Source organism: Hemiscyllium ocellatum, chromosome 37 (genome assembly GCF_020745735.1).
Source record: "Hemiscyllium ocellatum isolate sHemOce1 chromosome 37, sHemOce1.pat.X.cur, whole genome shotgun sequence".
In the NCBI taxonomy this organism is placed as follows: domain Eukaryota; kingdom Metazoa; phylum Chordata; class Chondrichthyes; order Orectolobiformes; family Hemiscylliidae; genus Hemiscyllium; species Hemiscyllium ocellatum.
The window spans coordinates 19,233,385-19,261,269 of NC_083437.1; the positions used below are offsets into that span (position 1 = coordinate 19,233,385).

General features: G+C 38.2%; 1 protein-coding gene across 3 annotated transcripts in view; it reads left to right on the forward strand.

Annotated features, from left to right (window-relative positions):
* Positions 1 to 27,885, forward strand: part of prdm2b (PR domain containing 2, with ZNF domain b) — a 187,213-nt gene that overhangs the window by 44,598 nt on the left and 114,730 nt on the right. Inside the window, exon 1 of one of the 3 annotated variants that reach the window (XM_060852382.1) lies at positions 15,400 to 15,443. The exons of the other annotated variants lie outside the window; for them this stretch is intronic. The gene's annotated coding sequence lies outside the window, so the exon portion shown is untranslated. Of the gene's footprint in view, positions 1 to 15,399; positions 15,444 to 27,885 lie in introns of those variants that run through there. 3 annotated transcript variants of the gene reach the window in all.

The following is a 27,885-nucleotide window of genomic DNA, read 5'->3' on the forward strand; positions in this document are numbered from 1 at the left end:
TTTGTGCAGTTAGCTATTGGTCCAAATTTCAAATAAATTTACATTTCCTTTCTTTGCAAGAAATATAGATCAAGCTTAGACAAAGAATTGTTTTACATCTGGATTTATTTAATTGGCCTCCTTATCCTGTTCCTCCTCCTCTGCAACCTGATCTGGCTTGGCAGCTGCTTTCTTACCAGCATTGCCCTTGCAATGTGATAGGCTGCAAGTTCCTTTCCTACTTCTCCTTTAACTTGGAAGTCTTATACGGTAGATTATCCTTGTGTTGTACTGTGAACCACATTTCTCGGCTTCTTTGCAACATCTCCAGTAGACATTCCAGGAAATTCACTCCTGATCTTTGAGCACTTCTCAGAGTAGAAAATTTTAAAATGCTGGTGTGGTCTCTTGGGGCATTTAGGTCCTCCTTCTTATCCCCCTTTTTGGGGGGCACAGTTTTTCTCCCTATCTTAATGGACCTTGTCATTTGCCAGGTCTTCAAACTTCAGACTTCTCTTTGCTTGACATGGTCTTCCACTTTATTAACTTTTTTCTGTTTATTCACAGATGCTGCTAGACATGGGTATCTCCACCAGTTTCTGTGTTTTTTAATTTTAAATTTTCAGTCCCAGCAATGTTTTGCATTTCTACAGCTAAATGCTGTGCTCAGAATTGCTTTCTTTCCTGTTTAAAGACAAGTCATTTTAAAAATCACGTGCGCATGTTAAAATTTGCATTGAAGTAACTACCTGTATCCCTGTAGTTATCATTGGTACTCCTACAATTAAGAGCTAGTCGCCCTTGGATCTAAAAGGAATTGGTGCTACAGTGTGGAGCCTTTTTTGTCATGAGTATAGGAGATAGATTCAGGTAGGAAAATGATTCAAAATGAAAAATATTTTACATTGTATGTAGGATCTATTTTGCTCCAGCAATCTATTGCAGTTAAAACTAGGAAGAACATTTTTGTTATCCAGAGAATGAAATTGAAGTTGATGAACGGTTTGAACAAATTAGGTTAAATGAACAGTAACAACAAAGTCAAATGAAAACATATCTTTATCTTCAAATTTCTTTTCATGTTTTGAGTGAAAAAAACAATGATATAGACATGTCCAAATTTCATTTTTCCAATTCTGATGATAAAGGCTCTTACCCAAGTAAAAAGATGGAAATATTGACAAACAATGAGTCAGCAATAAGAAATATTAATACAGATAATACAGAAATTAAATCATTTCAAAGAATAAAGGGTAGAATGTCAATGGTAAATTAAATCAGCATTTTAACAGAGGATTTGTAATGGCAAAAGTGAAAATTATGACATTTCAAGATGAGGAAAGAAACCTTCAATAAGGTAATTAGGAACAAAAAGGGCAAAAAAAATGAAATTGACAACTGCAGGTAAGTGTCTAAATTTGTAAAAGTCAACGATGTCCAAAAACTAGACATTTGAACTACCATGCATGATTTTTTAAATATTATTAGTTAAGTAAAATAAATGCTTCTTGGGCTAGATGTTGCATTGGCACACTGACTAGCTATTGGCTTTGAGCGCAAATCTTTTTCCTGTGTAAAGAGTGACCTGACCATTGTGACCTCAACCATCCTATTCAAATATCAGTGTTTTCCAAAATCTGGCATGGGTTTATTCTTGGGATTGCTGATTTTTGAGACACTGCACTTGTATATCCACTTCAAGACAAAAACATAATTACTACTTTTCCTTCTAATGCAGGGAAAGGGCTATTAACAGATGGTGGCAAGCTTTTGAAATGAAAGGCATTATTTTAGCATTTTGCCTCAACTTTCAAAGAGGATGCTGCTATTGGAAGTTTTTTAAAATCAGAAATAGAATAAAACCGTAACTGAAGATTAGCATTCAGAAGATAAATTATTCCAAAGGAGTTCCTAAAATTAAGCTAGTGAATGACCGCATCTGAGGGCTTATGGTTTACCTAAAGGGAACTTGAGCAAAAAGCAGCAGTTACACTGACCATAATTGTCCAATGTTTCGATAAGGAAGATTTATGCCAAAAGCATGGATGGATGGCTTATGTGATATTGTTTGGAAAGGCTGTTAGAACAAACTAGGAAATTATTGATTGGCCACCTACCTCCAAAGAAGGATGATTAATGTTTATGATGTAGGACAAAATTACTGAGTACCTTCTATTCAAAATTCTGCATAATTTTTATTCACTTGTGGGAGGTGGACGTTGCTGGCTGGTCAGCAATTATTGCCCATTCCTAGTCGCCCTTGAGGTGGCAATGAGCTGCCTTTTTGAACTGCTGCAGTTCGTGTGCCGTACCTTGACCCAAACTGTCCTTAAGGGGAGAATTCCAAGATTTTGATCCAGCGACAGTGAAGGAATGGTGATATATTTCCAAGTCAGGATGGTGAATGACTTGGAGAACTTGCAGGTGGTGGTGTTCCCATTTATCGGCTGACCTTGTCCTTCTAGGTGGAAGTTGTTGTGGATTTGGAAGGTACTGTTTAAGGATCTTTTGAATTTCTGCAGAGCTTCCTGTAGTTAATGCACACTGCAGCCTCTAAGTGTTGATGGTAGAGTAAATGGATGTTTGTGGAAATGTGGCAAATCAAGTGGGCTGCTTTTTCTGAATGCTGTTGAGTTTGTTGAGTGTTGTTGGAACTGAACCCATCCAGCAAGTGGAGAGTATTATATCACATTCCTTTCTGTGTCTTGTAAATATTAACAGGTTTTAGGTAGTGAGTAGGTGAGTTACCTGCTGCAGTATTCCTAGTCTCTAACCTATTCTTGTAGCTGTTGTATTTATGTGGTAAGTCTACTTGAGTTTCAGGTCAATGGTAAGCCCAGGATGTTGATAATGAGGGATTCAGTGATAGTAGCAACATAAAATGACCAGGGGTAGTTTTGATTTTCCTTGTTGTAGATGGGCATTGCTTGGCATTTGTAATGGGAATGTGATTTGCCGCTTGTCAGTCCAAACTGGATATTGTCTAAACTTTGTTGCATTTGAATGTGGACTGCTTCAATATCTGAAAAGTCACAAATGATGCTGAACATTGTGCAATCATTGGCGAATATGCTCCCTTCTAACCGTATGATAGAGGGGAGGTTATTGATGAAGTAGTTGAAGATATTATCCTGAGGAGTGCCTGCAGACATGTCTTGGAGCTGAGATGACTAACCTCTAATAGCCATCTTCCCAGGTATAACCCCAACCAGCAAGAGTTTGTCCCCCGAAGATCATTGATTCCAGTTTTGCTAGGGCTCCTTGATGCCACACACTGTTGAATGCAGCTTTGATTTGATGGTATTTCAATTTCCCTGCGCGCCTAGAATTCAGCTGTTTTGTCAATGTTTGAATGAAGGTTGTAATGAGATCAGGAGCTGAGTGGCTCCAGCAGAACCCAAACTGGGCATCATTGAACAGATCATTGCTGAGCAGCTGCTGCTTGAAAGCACAGTTGATGACCCCTTCCATCACTTTACTGATGATTGAGAATAAACTGATAGAAAAGTAATTCGCCAAGTTGCATTTATCCTGCTTTTTGTGTGCAATTGTCCACATTGTTGGCAATATGCCAGTTTTGTAAGTGTACTGGACTTGCTTGGCTAAAGGAGTGTCAAGTTCTGGAGCACAAGCCTTCGTTATTGTTGCTGGAATGTTTTCAGATCTCATAGCCTTTGCAGTATCCAGTGCCTCCAACTATTTCTTGATGTTACATGTAATGAATTGAATTGGGTGCAGACTGGTATCAGTGATACTGAGGACCACTTTAGGAGTCCAAGATAGCAATCCTCAGCCAGAAGTTCCGATCTATGAATGCTTTAGCCTTATCTTTGCACTGATGTGCTGGACTGTTGCATCACTGACGAAGGGGATATTTGTGGAGTCGCCACCTCTGAGTTTTTAATTTGTCTACTGCCATTCAAAACTTTGTTGAACCTAATCTCTGGTGTAGACTGCAGAGCTGAGATCTGATCTGTTGGTTGTGGGTTCACTTATCTCTGTCTGTCACTTGCTGCTTGTGCTGTTTGGCATGCAAGTAGTCCTGTTTGATAGCTTCACCAGGTTGACACCTCATTTTTAGGTGTGCCTGCTGCTGCTTCTGGAATGAACTCCTGCACACTCTATTGAATCATGGTTGATTCCCCCGGCTTGATGTTAATTGTTGAATGGGGTGTATGCTGGGCCGCACCAAGGTTTCAGATTGTGTTGGAGTGCGATTCTACTGCTTTTGATGACCCACTGCACTTCATGGATGTCCAGTCTTGAGTTGCGAGATCTATTTAAAGTCTATCCTATTTAGCATGGTGATACTCTAACACGATACAATGGAGGGTATTCTCAATGTGAATGTACAATGTCAAAACACTCCTTTGTCTCCACTAGGACTGTACAGTGGTCACTTTTACTGATACTGTCATGAACAGATGCATCTGCAGCCAGCAGGTTGGTAAGGATGAGGTCAAGTATAGTTTTTCCTTTTTTATTGGTTTCCTCAACCAATCGGAGACCCAATCTAGCAACTATATCGTTTCGGACCCAACCAGCTAGATCAGTACTGCTGCCAAGTTACACTTGGTGATGGACATTGAAATCCCAGAATATATTTTGCGCCCTTGCCACCTTCACTGCTTCTTCCAAGTGTTGTTCAGCATGCAGGAATACTGATTCATCAACCAAGGGCGAATGGTACATGGTAATCAGCAAAAGGTTTCTCTGCCCATGTTTAACCTGAAGCCATGAGATTTCATGGAGTCTGAAGTCAATGTTGAGGATTCCCTGAACAACTCCCTCCTGACTATATACTGCTGTGCCACCACCTCTTTTGGGTCTATCCTGTCAGTCAGGCTGTTGCTTGACTAGTCTGTGAGACAGCAATCCCAGTTTTAGCCTTCACCCTCAGATGTTAGTAAGGAGCACTATGCAAGGTCAACAAGGCTGTTTCTATCATTGTTTTTTTTCCAGTGCCCATTTTGATGCCATGTGGTCTGTTTGGTTTAACTTCTTTATTCGACTTGGTAGTGATTGATACAACTGAGTGGCTTGCTAGGTCATTTCACAAGACAGTTAAGAGTCAACCACGTTGCTCTAGCTTTGGAGTTAAATTGATTAACCAGGTGGTAATTGATTTCCTTACCTGAAGGATATTAGTGAGTGAGATGTGTTTTCCTAACAATTGATAATAGTTTCAGGATTATTAGTAGATTTTTTTTTTAATTGAACTCCAATTCCACCATCTGCTCTGGCAGGATTCAAATCTAAGTTCCTAGAACACGGAGTTCCTGGATCAGTAGTGTAGTGATAATACCACTAGGTCATCATCTCCCTGTATCTGAGCCAAATTGATAAGATGCAACTTTGTCTCCACAAGGACCACACAGTGATCGCTGCCAGTGAGACTGTCATGGACAGTTGAATCTGCTGTGGGCAGATTGGTGAGGATAGGTCAAGTATGGTTTACCCTCTTAATCACTTCCTTAGTACCTGTCTACTGCAGACCCAGTCTAGCAGCTATAACTTCATGACATGACCAACTGGGTCAGTAGTAGTGCATCTGAGTCACTTTTGGTGAGGGATGTTGAAGTACCTTATCCAAAGTATATTCTACATGCTTGCCACCTCAACTGCTTTCTCCAAGTGATGCTCAGCGTGGAGGACTGATTCAGCAGCCATATTTGGTTATCAGCAGAGGTTTTCTTGCCCATGTTTGACACAGTGCCATGAGATTTCATGGGGTACTGCTTCAGTATTGATGACTTCCAGGGCAACTCCCTCCTGACTGTATATGACTGGCACCACCTCTGCTGAGTCTGACCTGCCAATTGGCCATGTCATACCTAGGCTTGCCCAGGGTATAGTCATACTTATGGAATCATACCTTGGAAATTGTCAGGCTGTGCTTGACTAGTCTGTGAAAGTAACTCTCCCAGCTTTGGTACTAGTTCCCAGATATTGGTTGGGGGAGGACTTTGCAGGGTCAACAGGTCTGTATTTTCCATTACCATTCCTGGTGCCTAGGTCGATTTCAGATGGTCTCTGCTGTATCATTCCTTTTTGAGACTTTTTTTGTCTGGATTTGCCAGGCCCCTTAGAACATTCCCTGGATCTCTAGATTGCGCATCAAAAAATGTAATTTTGTTTGTATGGTGCATAATCAGATTCCATATAATTAATCAGATCAGATGGCATCTACGGAAAAATAATATCCAAACTTGCAGATGTATCCGGGATTTCAACTGTTTTGTATGCGCACCTCAACAAGCCGTTCAAGGATTATGTTTACAATGAGTAGAATAGGTGGTTGGTGATGCACAGCAAACCTTTGCAAAGACCAGGAATGCGTGTGCTGCCTACTTTGTGTTTTGTGCAGTTTTAAATCATAAAATCTGAGAATGCAATTTCTGCGTAAACTGTTATCAGATCATTCAACAAATGTGAAACATCCTATTCAGTAACTAAAGTTGATTTCTTTGTGAAGGGATGACTTTGAAAATAAGGCTTTAGAGTGGGATTTGGCCAAAGTAACTTTCTGGGTCAAATGCTTGGATAATGATGAGCTTGTATAATAAAACAAACAAATCCTAGTTCGTGGTTTGTGTATTAGGATATGGCTTTTAGTTTTAAGTCTTCAAATTTCAACTGTAAATTAGTAGGGCAATCAATTGAGAAAGTAATGAACAATTCTGATCAATATGCAAGCCAAACAAGCTGGGTTTATTACATTTAAAAGGTATCCTATGTTTGTCTTAGGTGTTACAAATCCATCTCGTGTTAATTGAATGAGCCAGATTTCAGAGTGAAATGTGGCATGATAGGAGGTAAGCTTTTTGTTTTTACAATTTTAGTTTGGTGGTCACTCACTGAAAATATTCACATTTAAACAAAGGACCATATGTTTATTACACAAAGAAAAACAAAAATTAAAGTTATTTTCAAATTGTCATAAGGACCTTGACTCTTTTTACCAGCAATATTCATTATGGAACTTCAATTACAGTCAAACGTCACTCCTATCTTTGCTTCAAAATTTCTTGCTCAATTGTTGAGAATGTTAATACTCCAACAATTGTCTTACTAGGCAATTTGTCTAGTCATTTAGCTTAAGTTACATAATTTCTTGAAAATGCTGCTTTGACCCATTACATTTTTTTTAAAAAGTAGTTTTTCTGAGCCATGCCTGGCCTAAAACACAAGTTTTCAAACAATATAATTTCATATACCGTGATCACTAAGGTCGGAATAAATAGTGAAAACAAAACCTGGATAAATGAATTGTTTGTCTCTAAGCCTATATCGTAAATTGGGGGTCTAGAGAGGAATCGTGAATCTTCCATTAATTTATACTTATGCATGGGGGTTTTGGAATAAGAGTTATGCTGTAGGCAAAGTAGTTAGTTTACATTTCTGGGTAAAAGCATTACTTTGCATTTTTCTATGAATGACTTCGCATTATGTCATAGTGAATTAGGGTGGAGCCTTTGTTAGAAGGTCCTTTTTGTTTAATTTGTATGTTATTGGGGACAGAAGTGGGCAGTTTAGGTTGGGTTTCATCTGTGAAAAACAGCTGAAAAAGGTTGGTTCTAGCTTCCAACAAATGGATCAACTTCAGTACTCCTCACAGACTCGTGGCACAAAACTATCAATGTGGAAGGAACTGTACAGAAGATTGGGGAAATAGCTGTCTGTTTCTAAAGCCAGGACAAAGAACTGAGGAGTCTACCATTGTGAGGTCTTGAAAGAAATTGCAGGATTGCTTAGCCTTAAGCTAGTGGCATTATCCCCATGTAATTCGTACCTTGAGTAGCTGGAATATCAAGGAGAGTTAAGATAAATTAAAGAGGGCTATGGCATACCTATTTGGGTTGGACTCTTGAATCAAGTTGTGGTTCTTTGTTTGTTTGGTTTTTTTAAAAAGCATGAAATCCCATGACCGCGTTCTGTTGGCTAATTGCTGTGTGTTTGGATTTCTTCTTTAAACATTGTCAATTCCCAAAAGGGTCGCAAGTTTTTTTTTAAAAAAATGTTTTCATTTGTGTTAAAGGTATCCCTGTAAAGTTCGTTCAATCAATAAGGCATGTCACATTGATTTTAATTTGAAAAATTGGTGTTATTTTCTTTCACATATTAAAATGGCCACCTCAGCACAGTGGTTCACATGCTTTGCAAAAATGTTGACCTCATTTTTGGAAGGCTTATTTGAAGAGTAGTATGAAATTGGAAAGGGTTCAGAAAAGACTTACCAGGATGTTATCAGGATTAAAGTGTTTTGAGTTCTAAGGAGAGGCTGGATAGAATGAGACTTTTTTCACTGGAGTCTAGAAGGTTGAGGGGTGACTTTATAGAGGTTTATAACATCATAAGAGGTACAGATAAGGTGAAGAGCAAAAGTCTTTTCCCTCAGGTGGAGAGTTCAAAACGAGGAGGCATTTTTCAAGGTGAGAGGAGAAAAATCTAAAAGTGACCTGAGGGACAACTGTTACACACAAAGGATGGTTTGTATGTAGAATGAACTGTCGGAGGAAGTGCTAAATGCAGGTACAGTTACAACATTTAAAAGCTATTTGGATAGATACATGAATAGGCAAGGTTTAGAGGGATATGGCAAATGCAGGCAATTAGGGCAAGTTTAGTTTGGGAAATCTAATCAGCTTGGATGAGTTGGACTGAAGGGTCTGTTACTGTGCTATGTGACACTATGATTTAGATTTAGTGGTCCTGTGACAAAAACAAATGCTGGAGAAACTTAGCAGGTCTGGAAGCATCAGTAGAGAGAAAAACAGTTAATATTTTGAGTCCAGTAACTCTTCGTGGGTGCAGATCTGCTGAGTTTCTCCTTCACTCTGAGCTTTTACTCCAGCTTTTTAGCGTTCATGATTCGGTGTTTTTATTTTGCTGGCCTATATGTGATTCACATCCTTGTCGAGATAAAAGAATTAAGCATCTCTAGATTTAACTGCAAAGTGTCCACTTAATCCTTGCAAAGGTCTGTGGCCTCTTTGCATTTTGATGACTAACAAGTAGATTTCATGGACAAACAATTCCTCATGTAGCATGTGCATGAATGGTATAGATTGCAAGTTCCAGGTTTGATTTCTGGTTTGTTCTGAATTACTAATTGTTTAAAGTTGCTTTGTTACAAGCAGGCTGCCTTTATTGTTTAACAGCAATAATACCAATTGTTGTACAACAGTGTGGTTTGCATGGATGGTGTAAAGGGCTTTAAGGCCACTTATACCTCTAAAAATCAATTAAATGTTAGGCAGACTAGGTAAAAATGGTATATTCCCTGCCATGAAGGGCTTTAAGTGACTCATTTTTATGACATCCTACAGACCTTGCTATCTAGTTCCAATCAACAAACAAACTCATTTGTTGAAATCTTTGTTTAAATTGCCCTGACGGAATTTGAGCACCAACCTTGATGGTTAACTTAAGACCTAATGTGTGGGTCTCCTGGGTCCACAAATAACTTTGACAGATTATGCTTGCAACTGTCAGGAAAACACAGTTTCAATTTTTAAAAAAATGGTGTTTCTGGATGCCAGTTAGTGTAAATAGTACCTTTTATTAAAATCAGCAAAGAAGCATCTTAAGATGTAACTGTTATCTTTTATGTACCATGCATACAACAGAACAAGATAGTTGCAGACTAGGTTGGAAAGGTCCTTGAAACAATTCTGCAAGCCTGAATTCTTGATCATGTTTTGTATTCCAGCGGGGTGCCTTCTACATCTTTAAACCTGCATATTTTCCACACTGTTTTGAAAGTGGTGCAACACATTTGTGACAATGGAAAATAGTTCATTTTGTGCAAATTGTTATATTAAAATATAGTTTTGATTATTGTAATTTAGAGTTTACCCTTTGAGTACAGAGGAATGTATGAACAGGAAAGTTGACCTGCTGAATATTTACAGTATTTTCTATTTTTGTTTATTCCTATTCCATGCTACCAGTTCCCAAAATTTTTCTCTCTTTTTGGCTCTGGTATCAATCTGTGAGACTGCACCATGCTCCCTCCAAGGCCAGTATGTCTTTCCTGAGGATAGGTGTCCAGAATTTATTGCACATTAGTTTACCTGAAATAGTATTTGTATAATAGTTATACAAGTAAAAGCACACAGTGTACTACAACATGTCCTACACTTTTTTTTTTGGAAAAAACTTTTCTGACGTGCCATCTTGTCTACCTTAATTCTTCTGGAAAATGCAGGTTGGTTTGCTATCTATGAGTTGATTAATTCAGCATAGATGATCATTGTTCTATAATTTTTGTCACATTTCAGTATTATTGGACCTGTACAACTGTGTGACATAATAAATTGGATACTCAGCCATTGGATTCCATTAATAAATGTATCTTTTGTTATGTTCTGTGTTGCCATGCATCTTTTTACTTTAGGTTAAAAACTACAAATATATTCTGTATCAATGCAATAATACAATTGCTCTCATTCCTGTCCTTACCTGAATTAGCGCACCTCCTCTGGATTCCTGAGAATCCTGCTATTTTTTTCTTTTATTTTGTTCTATATATTGTGGGTGATGTTTTAGTAATGAAAATAAACATTGTGCATTAATGCAGGGTGTCTATTTAAAATTATTTGCCTCCTGTTTCAGACAAACGTGGGCCATGGAACCTTGGAAACCATATGTAACCATACATGTTCCATATATCTCCGGTTGCTGATACCGATAGATGTTGTTTTTCTTTTAGATGTATGTAAAATGAGGAGTGATGAAACTGTCATATCCTTAGCCTCCACCCCTTTCAATTAATTTAGGTTGTGTTCCTTCAATCTCTTATGGGGAAGTGAATGATCTGCCACCAACCTTAGTCCATTTTGTTTTTTTTTGCTCTCGTCAGGTGGTGTTCTACTCTTTTGAGATCCTTCTTTTAAATGTACCTTACCAGATTGTCTTTGGCTAGATGCTTCATCATCTTTGGCCTTGTGGTGTCCATTCTTCTGCCACTTTGGCAGGATTTATGTCCTGAGGGGAATAAATATGTTCTGCTGGTATCAGTTATGTTGTCTTCATGATGTACCACAGGTACCCTGACCATTCCTCTCCATGAGGTGCCCAGGGTTGTAAGTAAGCAATGCTGACAAAAGACATTCAATTAATATCAGTTTTACTGTTGGCGTAGGTTGCATTTGCTATATGTAGAGTCATGATTTCATAGCTCGGTTGATGCTTTTGAATGTACAGACTGTGTGAAACTGCCAGAAGCTTGCTGCTTTACAGATTTTTGTGTGGAAGTCATGCTCTATGTCATTGTCCCTGGAGATGTAACTCCTGAGGTAGGGCAATTGGTTGACATTCTCGGTCATATTGCCCTTTCGTGAGTTCTCACTGTCTTCGTCTTCTCATGGCTGATAGTCCCAGGCCGCCTTGTAAAAAAGAGGAGGATTGATTGTGGAACAAGCATTCTCACTATGTAAGAAATCATCACTGCTGTGGAAAGATGATGATGTAACCATGCCAGTAAAGTCCAACCAAGTAAAGACCGCATGTCTTATGGGACTGGATAAAATCTGGAAGAAAATCCTCTCAAAAATACCCAGACAGAAGAATAGCAAACAATGTAAGTGCTAAGTGAATTATGTTATGTACCTGGTGGAGCATTAAAGCTGTGAGTTGGATGTGACTACATTAATGGTTTGATTTTTATCCTGTATGTGATTTAGGCAACAGCTGTCATAATCCCTCTTTAAATTAATTAGATTCTTTATTGAGTGGAGAGTGTTGTGGGACTGCAATTGCAGAAAGTCTAAGCAGCGCCATGCTAGACTAAGGATAAGGGTACAAATTGCTGTGCACCTGCAAGTTATCAGTTTATCTGTTAGTAAACCTGTTTCAGATTCTCAAGTAAATTCAATCTACACTCTGTACCATTCCGGTATGAGTGATAATTCTGTTAAGGAAAACACATGAATGTGACATAGTGATCAGTGGGGGGTTTTCGTTTTAAAAAAAATGAAGGGAGCGATGTAAATTGGAATGTGCAGGAACAAGCCTTGATCAACATTTGAAGCAGTGCAGAAGTTACATTTACACTAGATAATGACATTGATTTGTGAGCTAGCCAGATAAGTGGTGAATCAGTTCCAGTTTGGACTGCAAGCTGACATTGGAAGATCTTCTGATAAGAAAGAGAGCACGTGCAATACAGGGAAGTTTGAGCTGCAGCTGAGAACCGCATTGGGAAGCATAAAAAAGATTTGAAAAGGCAAAGCAACACAGCAGCTTGTGATGAAATCTTCATTTGCATCCAAACAAGCTATCCAAGTCTGCTCTATAAATGTTAATCAATGTTCCATCACACACACACACACACACACTTCTAAATACTGCTAGGAAGAAACTGAACGACACATTTTTCTGTGTAGCGGATCTGGTGAAACTCTAGTACAGTTTGATGTTTCTGTTGTTTGAACTTTGGGCAAGTTCTTCTAGGAATGAATACATAGCTAAGTGTTGGAATCAGAATTCATAAATCTTGAGTAGAAAGAACAGGAGATTCATTGACTATAAGCTGGATGAGCCTTCGGTGTTCAGAAGAACCTACAAGCATTATTACCTGTAGCTGAAAAAGTGGGCTTTGGAAAGTGCACAAGTAGTATTTGGTTGTTGCAACTAAGCTGTATTGGAGTAAAGGAAATACCTTGGGGCAGTATTCGCTTGAACATGCTCAGTATCAGCTGATGTCATACCTGTGAATGAGTGTTTGAGTGTAGTTTTTGGACTCTCGGGGAACGTAGACCTCAAAAAGAGGATCATCGACCATGGGAGTAGTCATGAAACTGTTCACAATGGAGTAGATCTTGAAAGGGTGTTTTGAGGCCAGATCTGAAATGTGAAGAATTGCAATTTTTTTGTAAAGACAAATGAGGATGGATGACCTATCATGCTATTAATATTTAGGATGAAATGCTGAGAAATCTGTGGATTGATCTTGATTGCACTTGCTATTTGATGTGCTGTGGGGTGTTCAAGCAGTCTATTATCCACATTAACCACATATTAAATCTATGAGTTCAAAATAAGTTGTTTTGTGGCGCATGATTTAATGTGACTTCTGATCTAGTCCACCCCAGTTCAACGCTGCAACCTCCACATCAAACATACATTTTCAGCAGAGGCTTTGTGTCCTACAGTACTGTGACCTTGGAAGAAGTATGTCAATGCATCTCAGAAACATCTAGGAGCATACACCATGCAAAACTCTATTAAAATGGATCAAAATGTCTATCATAAGTGCAATTTAATTATTCCAATGTAGAGCATGAAAAACGTGTTTTAGTGTTCAGTATTGCAGGATTCTATTTATGCCTGTTCAGTAAGCAATTCATTGTTTAATCCGAATGCAAAACAATTGAAAATGATTTAGTAAACCCCACTGACAAATGCCTTGTTTGCACAAGGATTTCTTGTGAAGGTAACCATTTTGGGTTCAGATCTGTAGCAGGCATCAAAATCATACTCTTGAACTTTGAATGTGACTTTGCCTGCTACAGATCTGAACCCAAAATGGTTACCTTCGACATTCTGAACAGGTAACCAATTTTGAATAAAAATGTTGAAATTCTATTAGATTTACAAATAGAATTTATGGAAAGCAAGGTGGGAGATGTGCCAATTTTGATTCTGATTTAAAATTAATCATCGTAAATGCACCCAGCTTCAGAAAGAAGCAGCTAATGATCCACAACCAACAGAAGGATGGCCAGACACTCTCGGGCACTTTTTGACAATGCAGAGATATAGTAGGTATCTCGAGGCATGAATTTAATGGGAATTTTGCTTGTACATGCAGCTGTTTGCTGAGATATACATGTCTCATGTAGTTGTGACCATGGCCAAAGAGTGAACAAGAAGGCCTGGCACAGGGTACTCTATATTGTTCAAGGATCAAGAATGATATGTTGACAGAATAGGTGTGCAAGGTATGCTAACCACAACAACACAAGGAACCGCTTCTAGCAATTCTTTAGTCCAAGATCATAACAGATTTATTCATCATACATGGCAATGATTCTATCCTGTCAGTGACTGCTTTTGCAGATTTCCAATCATCGCACTATTAAAGGATGTTTCAAATCCATCCGTGACAGACTCGGTGAGTGTCTGTTCAAAGCACCTGAAGTGATCGTGTCTGCCAAGGAGCCACAACGCAGGCAATATTTTAAAAGTTTATGTCAAATGGATCACTAAACCATGTGTCAGCAAACAGGATCTTTGTATTGCTATGCAGCACCTAAGATCTACAGCATTTAATGTGAGTTTACTGTCACCCAGCAGAAATCACCTTTTGAAAGGCAAATTAGGACTACCCTGCCAAGTCATGATTTGTCAAGTTCTGAGGAATACAAGACAAACTCCTTGAAAACAAGGGAATATGAAGATGGTACATGATTGACATGCGGTTACAGAACTGCCTAACAACACATAAAAAGTAGGATAGAAAGTAGGATGCAGAGTACCTATCCTACCCAAGGACCCTAGTTACTTAGAGGTTTCCAAAGTCTACAGTGAGTACTTATTTTTCAAAGTAGAACACCTAATGGAGAAACAGAAGCCAACTTGGGGAATTCTAAAATATCTAACAAAACTTTGTGTGATCTATATAAAGTTGGAGAAATGAAAGGTATAAAAGGTCATTATGGCAAATACAACATGCAACAAGTCAGTGCACATACACTTGGCTAGTCTCAACTTGAGAAGCCCAAGTCTCTGGAACGCTATACCATCACAAGATCCAGAAATTTGTCATGCTGTCCAAATGTTGCAGACTTTTAGACACTCTAAATTCAGAAGTCGTACTATTACTGTTTTGTGTGAGGAGCCTTGCAGTTACCTAACGTATATGTGTCTTTGTTCAGTGGTTATCATTCTATCATGGACAGGAAAGCACAGGGATTTTCTTTCGCTTTATGAGCTCAGTTTGACAGCGATCATCAGGGTGATAGCCATATGACCAACAATCATGAGGAATCTGTCCATTTTTATCAGCATGCTAAATTAAGGGTGTAGATATAAATTGCTCTGTAACTATAAATTTCTGTCAAATTTATCTGTTGAGATTCTCAAAATTAAACCTGTATTGCTTATCAATCTAATGCAAGAGAGGTCATTATCATTTGAAGGAAAACAGCACAAGAATATGAAAAGGAGGGGCTGGATGTGAGTATTTTGTTTGGATAATAATAAAATAAATATTAAAATGCTTACAACAAAACAAAGTTTCATTATGAAAAGATAGCAGTGAAAGGGTTAAACTTTCTGCACTGTAACAAAGGAGGTGGTTAAACTTCCTGTGTAGCCTGATGAATCGGGCAGACGGAGAAACAGGATGGTTTTGTATAAAGAATAGGATGGCACCATACTGTGTGCACTGGAGTATAAAATAACAGGCTTGCATAGATTGTTTTCTACAAAATCTTGTGTCTCCCATCTAATTACAGGTACTTAAGCGCGCTTTGTTTCTGTCATTGTAAACTGCATTGTCTGTCTTTCTGTAGTCTAAAGCTAAGCATAGTCAGAAAAAATTACATTTTGCTTGAGGCTTGGCATTGCCTGCAGTAAGTAGGACAGGATGCCTACTCGTGATGAAAATTTACTAACTTCTACATGTGCAAATAACTATCAAATAATCTTATATAAACTGTCCAGTGAGAAGCTGAGCTACGCAAAACCGAAATGTCTCAATTTGTGGTGGTAGCCTGTCTCAGCAAGAGTAACAATGGACAGTACCATTGATTTCTGTATCTTTGGATGAAGAAAAGCAAAATTTAGAGCTGTCATTTCTAATTGCTATCCAGCTACTCTTGCTTGAGGCATTGGATGAGGACAGGATAGGCTCAGCAAGGTGATAGTTTCTTTGAATAGGTTAGCAATGCTTACTGTCAAAGCCTGTATATGTGATCATGTCAGCTTTGCACCGTTCACTTTACACTTGCAGAATGGAGTCTATTGAACCATACATGAACAAAGGAAAACTTTTGTTTCAAAATTTATGCAAATGTGTTTTGCTGATTCAGAAGTGAAGTTATAAGTTGCATTTCCTCCTTTAGATGGAAGCTTAATTATTTTAATGTAATCATTTTAAGTCTGTTGCTGAGTTAGAAGTCATTTTTCAATTTAATGTGCTTATTAGTATACGATGTACTGCAGCGTAACAGTAACTTGAGATCTATTTGATAGCCTGTAGTTACAACAAGAAAGTTTATTTCTGAAATATTCTCTGATGAACAGATCATTTTCGGGAAGTGTTGGTTTATATCACTGTGATTGTGTTTGCATGCAATTCTTTTAGTATTTTACCTGGTATTTGGTATGTTGACTAATACCACACTGATAGTTTAATTTTGATTTTTGCAGTGAAGTGAAACATCCTGTATTATAGGATTTATCAGTACCTCACCGGGAAGAAATACTTTAACTGATAGATTGATTTATGTTCAATATAGAAATTGTGTAATGGATCAGATCAAGCCCCCTCAAAATATAGGCAAGTGTAAGGTACTGTGATCTATGTGTGATTTGATTCGTCCAGTATGAGGCTTTAAGGAAAACTTGCTTTATTCTTACAACACAGTTAACGTCCAACCAAAATAAGAATTGGCGTAACTTCAACTGTATTGAAATACTTAATAAAATATTATTTAACTACTAATCATCAACTGTTCCAATATAGCAATATCCTATTAATACACCCATGGCAAAGGCAAATTCAGCAAAACAGATTTTCCTCACCTGCTATCTCCCTTCTCATCCAACAGAAAAAAAACACCAAAAGAAACAGCCTAGCAGCTGTTAAGGAGCTGTATATATCAGCTTTAACAGCCAACTTGAAATCCCAATTGAAAGCAAAACTAAAACCCTGGGTCTGTATGAGCCTGACTCCACCCATTAACACTTCTTTTGCCTAATTTTGAAAACAACAGTCTGGGAGCACGAACCCACTGCTTCTGAAGCAGACATTCCTGCGCCACTGTGGCAACACCTGTCTGCAAGAGAAACAGTAAGGAACAAATTTCTCTTGAAGGCACAGTAATGTCTCAATTGAGATAGTATTTTTATATTGTGTATCAATCTCTTGCCTCATTCAATTCCTTACATTTTTCTTCCAATTATTTAATGTCTGTTGAAAGCTAAAAAAAACTGATCGTTACCAACCATTCTTTTACCTCACTTCACCTGTGTCATCATTTGTGAACCATGGCAGAGTGTTGGCAAGACAATTACACTGTGGGAACATTACTGACAGGCCTGATCTTATCATCACTTCTTTTTTAAAATGAAAGCCATTTGTGAGATTTGGTGTCAGTAACAATTAGAGTATTTGCTAATCATGCCTAATTTCCTTGAAGGTGCTGGGCTACTGCTTTGAGTTACTGAAGTCTATAACTTCGCTGCAGCAAATGTTTCTGTGGGTATATTGGTACACCCATGGTGCTAATAGGTAAGAAGTCCTGAAATTTTAAGTAGTGACCAAGAAGGACGAGTCATGTATTTCCAAGTTAGGGTGATGTTTGACTTGGATGGTGTTTCTGTGTTAGCTACCATGTGGATCTTCTAGGCGGTAGAGGTTACGGTTTTGGAAGGTTATTCATTGAATGTTTAGAGTTGCTGCAGTGCATTTTGTAGGTGGTTCGTACTGCTGAAAATATGAATCTGAGAACATGATTTGTTGTCTGTGGAATCTTTATAGCTATGAATTAAGATTGTATTAAATCTTAAAAAAAAACTTACACTGTTTTACATCATACTTTAAACATGTTCACATTTTGTGCTTCATTCACTCCTCTAATAGAAGATTTCAACTTCCCCAATATCAACTGGGGGATAGACAAAATGTGAAAAGCTTAGAAGTGAGAGAATTCTTAAAATGTGACACTGGACTTAATTTTGGGGAATAAACCTGGACCAGTGAGGAGGAAAGTAATTTGGTGATAGTGACGAAAATTTTGTCCTTTTCCATAACCATCTTAAATTTTGCAAAGTTAGATTGAAAAGAAAGGCTGATTTTGATTTGATAAGACAGGATCTGGTAAAGATGGATTGGGAGTAGCTTGTTTCAGGAAAATCTGCATCAGAGCAATGGGAATCATTTTTAATGAGACAGTGAGAGTGAATGGGCAACATGTTCCTGTAAAAGTGAAATGGGGAGCAAACAAATCCAGAGAACCCTGGATATAGAGAGATGTACGCGATTAGAGAAAGAAAGAAAGAAATGCTTTTGATAGATATTGAGGGCTGAAAACCATGGGCGCTTGAGAAGTTTTGAAAGTGTAGAAGGTTACTTAAAAAGCTATTAGGAAAGTAAAAAGCGGGTGCAAAAAGCTTCTTGGTGAGTAAAATAAAGGCAAGATTTATTTTAAATTTTATTTCCTTTAATCCAAAGGAATTTTATAAATATATTAGAAGTAAGATGATAACCAAGGAACAAATTAGGACCATTAGGAACAAAGGTGACAATCTTTGTGAGGAACTAGGAGACAATTGAGATTAAATGATTACTTCGCATCTGTATTCACTAGTGCGAAGAATAATGTAAGTTTGAAAATCATGATGGGGCAACTTTGGTAACCTTGAAAAAATTAACATAGAGTGGAAGGAGGTATTAATGATTTAAATGGACTTAAAATTGAATAAATTCCCAAGCCCAGATGAGATGTATCCTAGTTGCTATCTGATGCAAGGGAGGAGATTGCAGGGGCATTAACATAAATGTTCAAATCCTCTCTGGACATTGGAGAGGTGCCAGAGGATTGAAATCCAGCTAATATGATACCATTATTATAGAAGGACGGTAGATTAGATTACTTAGTGTGGAAACAGGCCCTTCGGCCCAACAAATCCACACTGACCCGCCGAAGCGCAACCCACCCATTCCCCTACATTTACCCCTTTACCTAACACTACGGGCAATTTAGCTTGGCCAATTCACCTGACCTGCACATCTTTGGACTGTGGGAGGAAACCGGAGCACCCGGAGGAAACCCACGCGGACACGGGGAGAACGTGCAAACTCCACACAGTCAGTCGCCTGAGTCGGGAATTGAACCCGGGTCTCTGGCAACGTGAGGCAGCAGTGCTAACCACTGTACCACCGTGCCGCCCACTATATAAACCAAGGAGTGCCAAGGCCAGTCAGTGTGACAGCAGTAGTAAGGAAATATTTGGGGAGTGATGTGGAGAAATTCTGAGGGACAGAATTTTATCTCCTGAGATTGATTGATTGATTGATTGATTAATTGTACTACTGACTCTGACTTTTTGTTTTGGTGCTTACTCTTGTTGTCTTGTTAACTCCTAAAATGATCTTCCTTGCTGGAAACAAATTGACTCAACATGGCAATCTAGTGTCTGAAAAATTAAATTTTTTAAGGAGGTGACAAGGTGTGTTGATGAGGGTAGTGCGTTGATGGGCTTCAGTATGGCTTTTAACAAGGTGTCACATGGAAGTCTGTTCAAAAATTAAGAGCCATTTGAATCCCCAGCAAATTGAATCCAAAATTATCTTTGTGTAGGAGGCAGAGACTGCTAATCGAAGTTTGTGTTTGTGACTGAAAGCTCGTGCCTGGTGACTGTTGTAGCGTACATATTGATTAGACAAATATAGGGAGGTTTGATCAGTAAGTTCATAGACATCAATTTTAGCACTCTGGTAAGTGGTGTGGTGGAATGTTTTAGACCATAGGAAGACAAAAACAGGCTGGTCAGCTGCCCAGAACAATGGCAAATGTAGTTTAATCCTGAAAATTACAAAGTGATGCATTTTGGGAGGACTGACAGGGTAAGAGAGCACATTATGAATGTCCCTGGATAGTACTGAAAATTCATGGGACATTGGTATACATATGCATAGATCCTTGAAGGTAACATGATAGGTGGATATGGTGGTTAAGAAGGCAAATGGGATATTTGCCATAGACTGCAAGGACAAGGGTGTTACAATCTAGCTGTATGGGACGTTGGTTAGGCCACTGCTAGAGCACTCTGCATTTTTGGTCCCCACACTTCAGCGTGTGATTTGCTGTGGAGCGAGTGCAGAGGAAATTGACCAGAGTGTTGCCCATGCTAGAACATTTCACTGAGTAGAGACAACATAGGTTGGGTTGTTCTGAGAGCAGACAAGGCTGAGGGAGGACTGATTGAAGTCTTCAAAATTGTGAAGGGCATAGATAGAATCATTGGGAATAAGCTTTGTCAATTACTGGGGGGAATAGGTTTAAGTAAGGTGATTGAAGGATAATGTTTTCAAGAGGATAGTGGTTATTAGGAATTCTCAAATGGGATGGGTGAGAGAGCTGGAACCATTACAACATTTAAGAAGTACATGCAGTCCCTGCGAAAGGGTTCCATTCTGGAGTTTTTTTGAAGTCCATTTATACGCAAGTCAGAACACAATGTAGAGCAATATCAAATAGCCATTCATAAGTATAGGAAATGTTTATATGTTGGCTCTTTAAAATTATATCCATGTATGGAATCGTATTCATAAAAATGAGTATTTGTAAATCCGGGACCCCGTGTAATTCGATGAACACCTGAAGTACAGTAGCACACATGGCTATGGACCAAGTGCTGGGAAATGAAAGTAGAGTCGATAGCTGCATCATGCCTGGTGTGACATGCTGTACTACTGTCTGGCTTTTCTTTTGGTGCTTATTCTTGTTATCTTGTTAACTCCTAAAATGATCTTCCTTGCTGGAAACAAATTGACTCAGTATTGATGTATACTTCAATCCTCCTGCTTTATGTGGGTCAAAAATCTGTCCCTATAACTTGTCGTTTCAAAGCCAGCAGGACCCCTGAGAAAACTTCCATGTTGTCTCCTGTTATAGCATCTATGCATGCTGCCAGAGTGCAGTTTTATTTGAACAGGCATGTTCATATTTAATAAAGTTCCGTGTGAATCTTGAAACCCTCTCTGAATCTTGTCTTTAATAAGACCAACTAGCTTATTCTTCAAAACTCTAATGAGTATAGACCCAATCTGCTCAATCTTTCTTCATAGGCCAACTGTTCATCCAGGAGTCAGTGATCTTTTTATAAAATTCTTCTTCCTCTTATGTTCCTCCTTTTAAATATGGGAATCAAAACATGGTACTTACTCAAGGAAAAGCAGCATCAATGCCTTATAATGTTATCGTAAGACTTCCCTAAGTTTATATTTCATCCCCCTTGTAATTAAGATCTGCAATCCATTTGGCTTCTTAATTACTTACTAGAATTACTAGCACCTCCAGGAACAACATCTGCTTTTAGGTTGAGTATCCTCTGGGAAGAGGACATGTTTCCTTCTAAGTACACATGGGGAAGGCAATAGGAAACCACATTGTAGATTCTTTTTCTCAGTTACTTTAAAGTTTGATTAGATTAGACTTACAGTGTGGAAACAGGCCCTTCGGCCCAACAAGTCCACACCGACCCGCCGAAGCGAAACCCACCCATACCCCTACCCCTACATTTACCCCTTACCTAACACTACGGGCAATTTAGCATGGCCAATTCACCTGACCTGCACATCTTTGGACTGTGGGAGGAAACCGGAGCACCCGGAGAAAACCCACGCAGACACGGGGAGAACGTGCAAACTCCACACAGTCAGTCGCCTGAGTCGGGAATTGAACCCGGGTCTACAGGCGCTGTGAGGCAGCAGTGCTAACCACTGTGCCACCGTGACATTGCTCATTGAAATTAAAATAGGAGATTCCTACAAGCAATTAAGTTGAAAGTTCAAGATTGTAAGATGTGAAGAAAGGAGCACAGGACTTTTTATTAGGCAGGCCACAATTGCAACTAAAGTAAGCACAGGATGTCAGATAGGAAAGGGCAACCCTATGCAGGTTAGATCTGTATGAACTTTAATTTTACTCCACTTCTATTGCATGGACACTGTATGTACCAAAGTTAATTCTACTGGAAAGGAAGACATGAAAGTCAATTTCCTAAAAGGTTAAAGAAATACCAACTCCATCTCCATCTCCAGCTGACCAGAAAATGGGTCAGCTTCACTGTCTTCCAATTTCTTCCTTCCTTTTTCTATTTGAATTACTAACTCTTTCTGAAATGTATTTCCAAAAGTTGACAATTTTCTGAACAATGCACACAGTAGTGTATAAACCTGGGTACGGAGTTATACGATTTTCAGTTTCCAAGTTCTACATCAACTCTAGGGGTGTAGATAGAAAGTTCCACTGTCCCTTCCGTTTTCTAACTACCATATTTATCATGAGAAACTGTCCACTTATATCCAGTGGGTGAACAGCAGGTAGAAATAAATAAGGAAAATAAAACCTGTAGCTTGCTGTAGACACTTGCATTCTCATAGTCCCTTTCATGACCAGAACTCCAAAATGCTCCCCCAGCAATGATATGTATTTCAATTGTAATCTCTGCTATAAAGTGGGGAAAAATGTAAGTCAATTTTCACAACGCAAACTTTCACAAACCAATGAGATTAGTAATTGGATGTTTGTAGGGATATTGGTCAGAGATTAAATGTAGGACTAAAATAACAGGAGATAACAGGACAGGAGATCTGAAACACACAAAGACAGAAAATGCTAGAAAAATCCGGATTGGCGGCACCTGGGGATAGAAACCAGAGTTAATGTTTCTAGTTCTGTGAGCCTTTGTTAACTCAGTTTTTCCTCCACTGATGCTGAGTTTCTCCAGCAATTTATGTATGATGGTTTAAATTTTGGCTTGGCCACAGAACTCTTCCCTAGTTTTCAACCAATGCGATCGACCGAATATTTAAATCTACCTGAGATATGGTTATCAGTCATACTTTGCCTTTGAGTAAACAGTCAAAAGTAAGTCTGTGATCATGTGAGACTTCCTCATTGTGCAATAAAACAATCTTGTTTAAAAGTTGGATCACTTATAGTTGAATGTCATGACTGTCCATGAATGTACAAAACTGTTTTGATCCCTCACCAGGACAAACTTTATGAATGTATCAACAATCATGAGCAGGAAAAGGCATTAACCCCTTTCTATTGCAACTGTAATGCATTATACATCACAATATATGCACTCCTACCGATGATCCTTTGGAAGTTCATTTTGTGTGTCATCTGTTTGTTTCACCAAGCTATACATCTATAGCCAATAAGATGTCTGTGCAGCATCTTCCCAATTATTACACTTAACGAAGAACAATACTCAATACAGAACCTATATAATCACCTGAGAGAGGTGAAAATGATGCATTGGAACCTAGTCCAGGAGACCACTCTGATTTGTGCCATGGTGAGATGGAATTCTGCCTGAATTTGTTGTTTTCTTTCCATCTCCACCTCCCTTTGTCAACAATATTAACTACAAGAGCTTGCAGCTATATGATAGCTTTAACAGAGTAAAATCATTCCAGACCTTTTGTACTTACGTCGTTGAGAGGAGCTGCCTACCTTTCATTTGTTTAAAGTCTTCCAAATATGGTTTTAATTTATACTACTTTTAAGTTTCTATTCTGTATTTACTGCTTTCTGAGTTGCTGTATGGCACTGATTAAGAAATGTGTTTACTTATATAAAATTTGCTTGAAACTATGAATATTATGGTATCAGCTGACAGGATGAGGGTTTTGCTGAGAAACAATTGCATATCCATATATAGAATGACCTTTTTATCATGCATCGTCACAACCTCAACCAGTCTGTTCCATTAACATTAATAGAAACTCTGAGCATGCTTTCAAGTTTTTAAAAGTAAATTTATTTACATTTTTATACATGCATATAGTTGTGTAAAGCAATGGCATGACTAAAAACAATACTTTTTCTGAATATATTCTTTTTTAAATTGTAATGTCTGAATTTTGAACATTATGTTGTGTACAGGCCTGGGGTACTGAAATGTAACTGGAATTTGGCTTTTTATAGTTATGCTGAGTTTGTTTGTAGTATTTTTCTGTTGGCTAGCTTTAGCCTGCTGTTTGCTGGATAGTCGGGGGAAGGGTGAGCACCTGCTGGCTTCTGGATAGAGTTCTTAGTTGCCTGTGGTTTTTCCGTCTGTGACATATGGCAGTTTGTTTCTCTTGTGTCTAAAAGACAATGACATTGGTTTGAATGGAAAGCATCGGTGGAATGAATTAACCCCTCCCATGAATGTGGTCAGACTTTGTTCTCTGCTTCGTAATGCCAAAATAATCGGATTGGTTATGTTCGCTTGAGTTAGATATGAATTTGCGTAATTGTGTGGCGATATTTTTGTTTGAATTCAGTTTAAAAGTTTTTTTTTAATATTGTCAAGACATATTTGTTAGAGAATTAATTTGTTCCACTACCTCCAGTATTGCTGAATGATTGGTTGTTAAGGGACATACATGACTGGACCAACGTTTTACTGCTCTTTTTCCATTTATTTCCTCTAGAGTGGTTCAGGAACTGCCAGACATCAAATTGTACCCCCTCATTAAATGTAAACTATTTGGAAGCCAATCTAAAATTGTGTGTTCTTGAATGATTCTAAAAATATTCAGTAATAACTTAATTGGATGATACTGGTCTTACAAACTGGTTAGGTTCTTAAATATCAAACCAAGTTTTGTTTTTAGTATTTCTGTATTCTTGAAATTTACTTTGACTTCCTACTTGGCTTAAGTTAAAATAGTTTGGTACAAGCAAAGCTGTTGAGTAGAATAGCAGCACCAGATTTCCAGGTAGTCCTGCCTGCTGGCTGCTGCATTAACCATTATGACATGTTCTTTGGCCTAACTCATGCTCTCAGCATATCAAATGTACACCTTGGTAAAGTCTGTTTTTATTCAGTGTTCACACATTTACAACACCAGCTCATGGTGAGGATAGATGGTACTTGTGCCTGTATAAAATCTGTATTTTAATTTCCACTTCAACATGCAGTGCAGGACAGTGGGCACATGTGCACCATCCTCCAAATCATTCTCCTATTAGATTGGATCTCCAAGGTAGCCTGTTGGTTTACTGTTATATAGTTAATAGGCTACAGGAAAGATTGGCATCTCATTCCAGAACTTGTTTAGACCAAAGCCATTACAATCAATCCACTTCATGAACATTGAACAGGACCAGTGTTGTGGAATATCTGTCCTTTACATTGCTTATCTTAGTTATGATTATACACACCAATAGTTCTGATTCTCACTGACTGCACATTCCATTGAGGTATTAGAGCTGGAGATACCTAAATAGTTATACCTGAGCACTCTTCAGTTTCTTCAGAGGAAAGGAACACCTTTATGATCGACAAGAGAGGCAAAGCTTTTCAGATTTTTAATTTAAATTACGATTGCAAACTTCTGTTTTTAGTATCTCTCTCAACATTTTAAAATTTACTGCATATAAATTTTACTGCAAAAACTAAATGAAACCATGCATTTGCAGCTTAGCATGTGAAGAACACCAATGATCAATCAGAGATTCTTGTCGCTGCTAATTATTCCATTCTGGGGGGAAAAACTGTTTTTGTTTCCATGCTATACTCAAAGGAAAACTGGTTTGTAGTTCAAGGATATAAAATCCAAATTGCAGGGCTGTTGGTTTGGCTTCTTATGCAACGAGCAAGGACCAGTTAGCAACAGGAAAGTTAAACTATATTAGATATGTGAGGAGTGAGAGGTCAGGAAATGAAATCTGAAGAAGAGCCACTTGTTTTGAGTGCTCCTTGAGCAGATGTGGTCTGGGACAGTCCCAAAGTGCACAGTATTTTTAATTGGCATTTAGTGCAGCTATAAGGATTCAGGTTTAAAAAGTTTCCTTTGGAAATCTGTTTACTGTACATAATATTAGACTTAGCATCATTCATGTGGACACAAGCTAATTAGTTTTACTCTGGGAAGTACATCATGTGGAGTATAGTAATCATTTGGATAAGTGTATTGTTCATAGCTGTTGAGTTGAATACACAACTGTGAGTTGAACTGCCAATCTAATATGGGTGGAAAGAGAATTTCTTTTTTGCTTTTCCTATGGTTTATTAATGAAAACTTTGTGCGTGTCATATCCGAAGAAAAATGGCTCACTAAGTACTTAATGTTGAATTGAAGCTGGGGTTAAGCATTTAAGTGGAAACCATGTAATCTTCACATTATCCTATCCTTATGAACAAACACTCCCTTCAATTTGGACTGTCAGAAATATAAAGGGAAACCCCAATTTCATGTGCTTTCAAATCACTTTTAGAGTAACCCACCTTTCAGTGATAATAGAACTGCATTCCTGCCTCTAACTCCACAGCATGCTTTTTTTTTAAAAAGTTGCAGCCTTTGAATAGTACACAAGGATTGTATCATTATTTAGAGCTTGCAGCTTGAAGAAGCGGGTCTGCCCAAGGTATCCTAGTTGGTCTTGAGGATCTTGAATGAAGTATGAGCATCGCTTTTCTCTTCCAGGGTTAGCACCTCCTACATTTATGCGATAGCTCACATTAAGAATCAATCTATTAAAAAAGAACAACATTAGAGGATGCTTTCTCGTGGAGGTGCAGGCAAAGATGATTAAAGAAGAGTGTACTGAACTTGAAGCCGAGACATTGAAACAGTGTGTACTAAATTATGAAGTTTGAAGAGTTTAGAGATAACGGAGATGAAGTGTTTAAGGAAGTACGAGATAGGAAATAGTGAGGATCCAATTAAGGATTTGAAACATGATTGAGAATTTTAATGTTGTGTCATTGCAAGACTGGGAGCCAAAGTGTGTCAGTGATGGATACATGAGAGTACGAGCAGCAGAGGTTTGGATGAACTTGCCTTCATAGAGGGTAGAAGATGGGATATTAATCCACATGAGGTTGGAATAGTTCAGTCTTGTATTGACAATGGAATGAATGAGGACTTTGCAGCAAATTAACAGTGAGGCAGGTATCATTTGGAGAGAACAAAAACAACAAAGTATTTTTACCTGGTGCTTTAAAATAAATTTTTTAAAAATTAATTGAATATGTTTTCTTTTAAACAAAATGTGTTTGGATCTCTCCCTTCCAGACTTGTGGTATACAGTGTTACTTTGACAGTTGTATGCTTTCCCAGGGTACTAACATTGGATTATCTTGGTGAATTGAATGGCATACAGAAATACGAATAACTTTTCAACACCATTGGCATTTCTGTAGCAGTTAAATCAAAAAGTACATTCCTTTTTATCAGGAAATTTGTCATTTTTGGGTTTTTTTTCCAGTTATTGAAGGATTCGTTAGTCACGTTGGGATAAGCTGAGAAACCGCTGATTGTTACTTGCCCTTCTTCTTTGTACATTCATTACATCACATACTCTTCAATAGAGTGTAATCAAAAATAAGAATCCTTGAGCATATTTCTTTTCTTTGGTTTGCTTTTCTCTGTCCTCTTCTCACCTGGGTGTTTAAGTTCCAAAAGTGTAGGCTAGGAATCAAAGATGTGACTTTGTATATCTCAGTTGTCTGGTTGGAAAGATAAGTTGGACCAAGGAGTCTGTTTCTGTGCTGTACATCTGAGTTACAAATAGAGACTGTACTTGATTTTCTTTGGGATATTATCTTACTTTCGGTCGGAACAGTCATTCCTTTTAATGAACCTAATTTGTTGGCAAATTATTCATTTGTGAATGGGACAAAGCCCCACTGTTAGCCAGAGTAAATTGTTGAATTCAACCAGCAAAAGCTAGGATTTTTCAGATCTGTCTGGTTGAGTACCACATCACACAGTGCTGCTACTCACTGTCACCAAGGAGACCTCTAATTTGGTCTTTGAAATGGTTAACATCGGTGGACAACATCTGTCTGTTGGCCTCTTCACCTCATTTATTCTTTTCATCTTTTAAGGCTGTTGCAAACCTTGTGTTGCTGTGAAAGCAGCATTTTAAAATTATTACTGTTAGGTAAAGCCTATGAAGTTTGAAGGCAGCTCATTAAAATAGTAAATGTTGACATTTG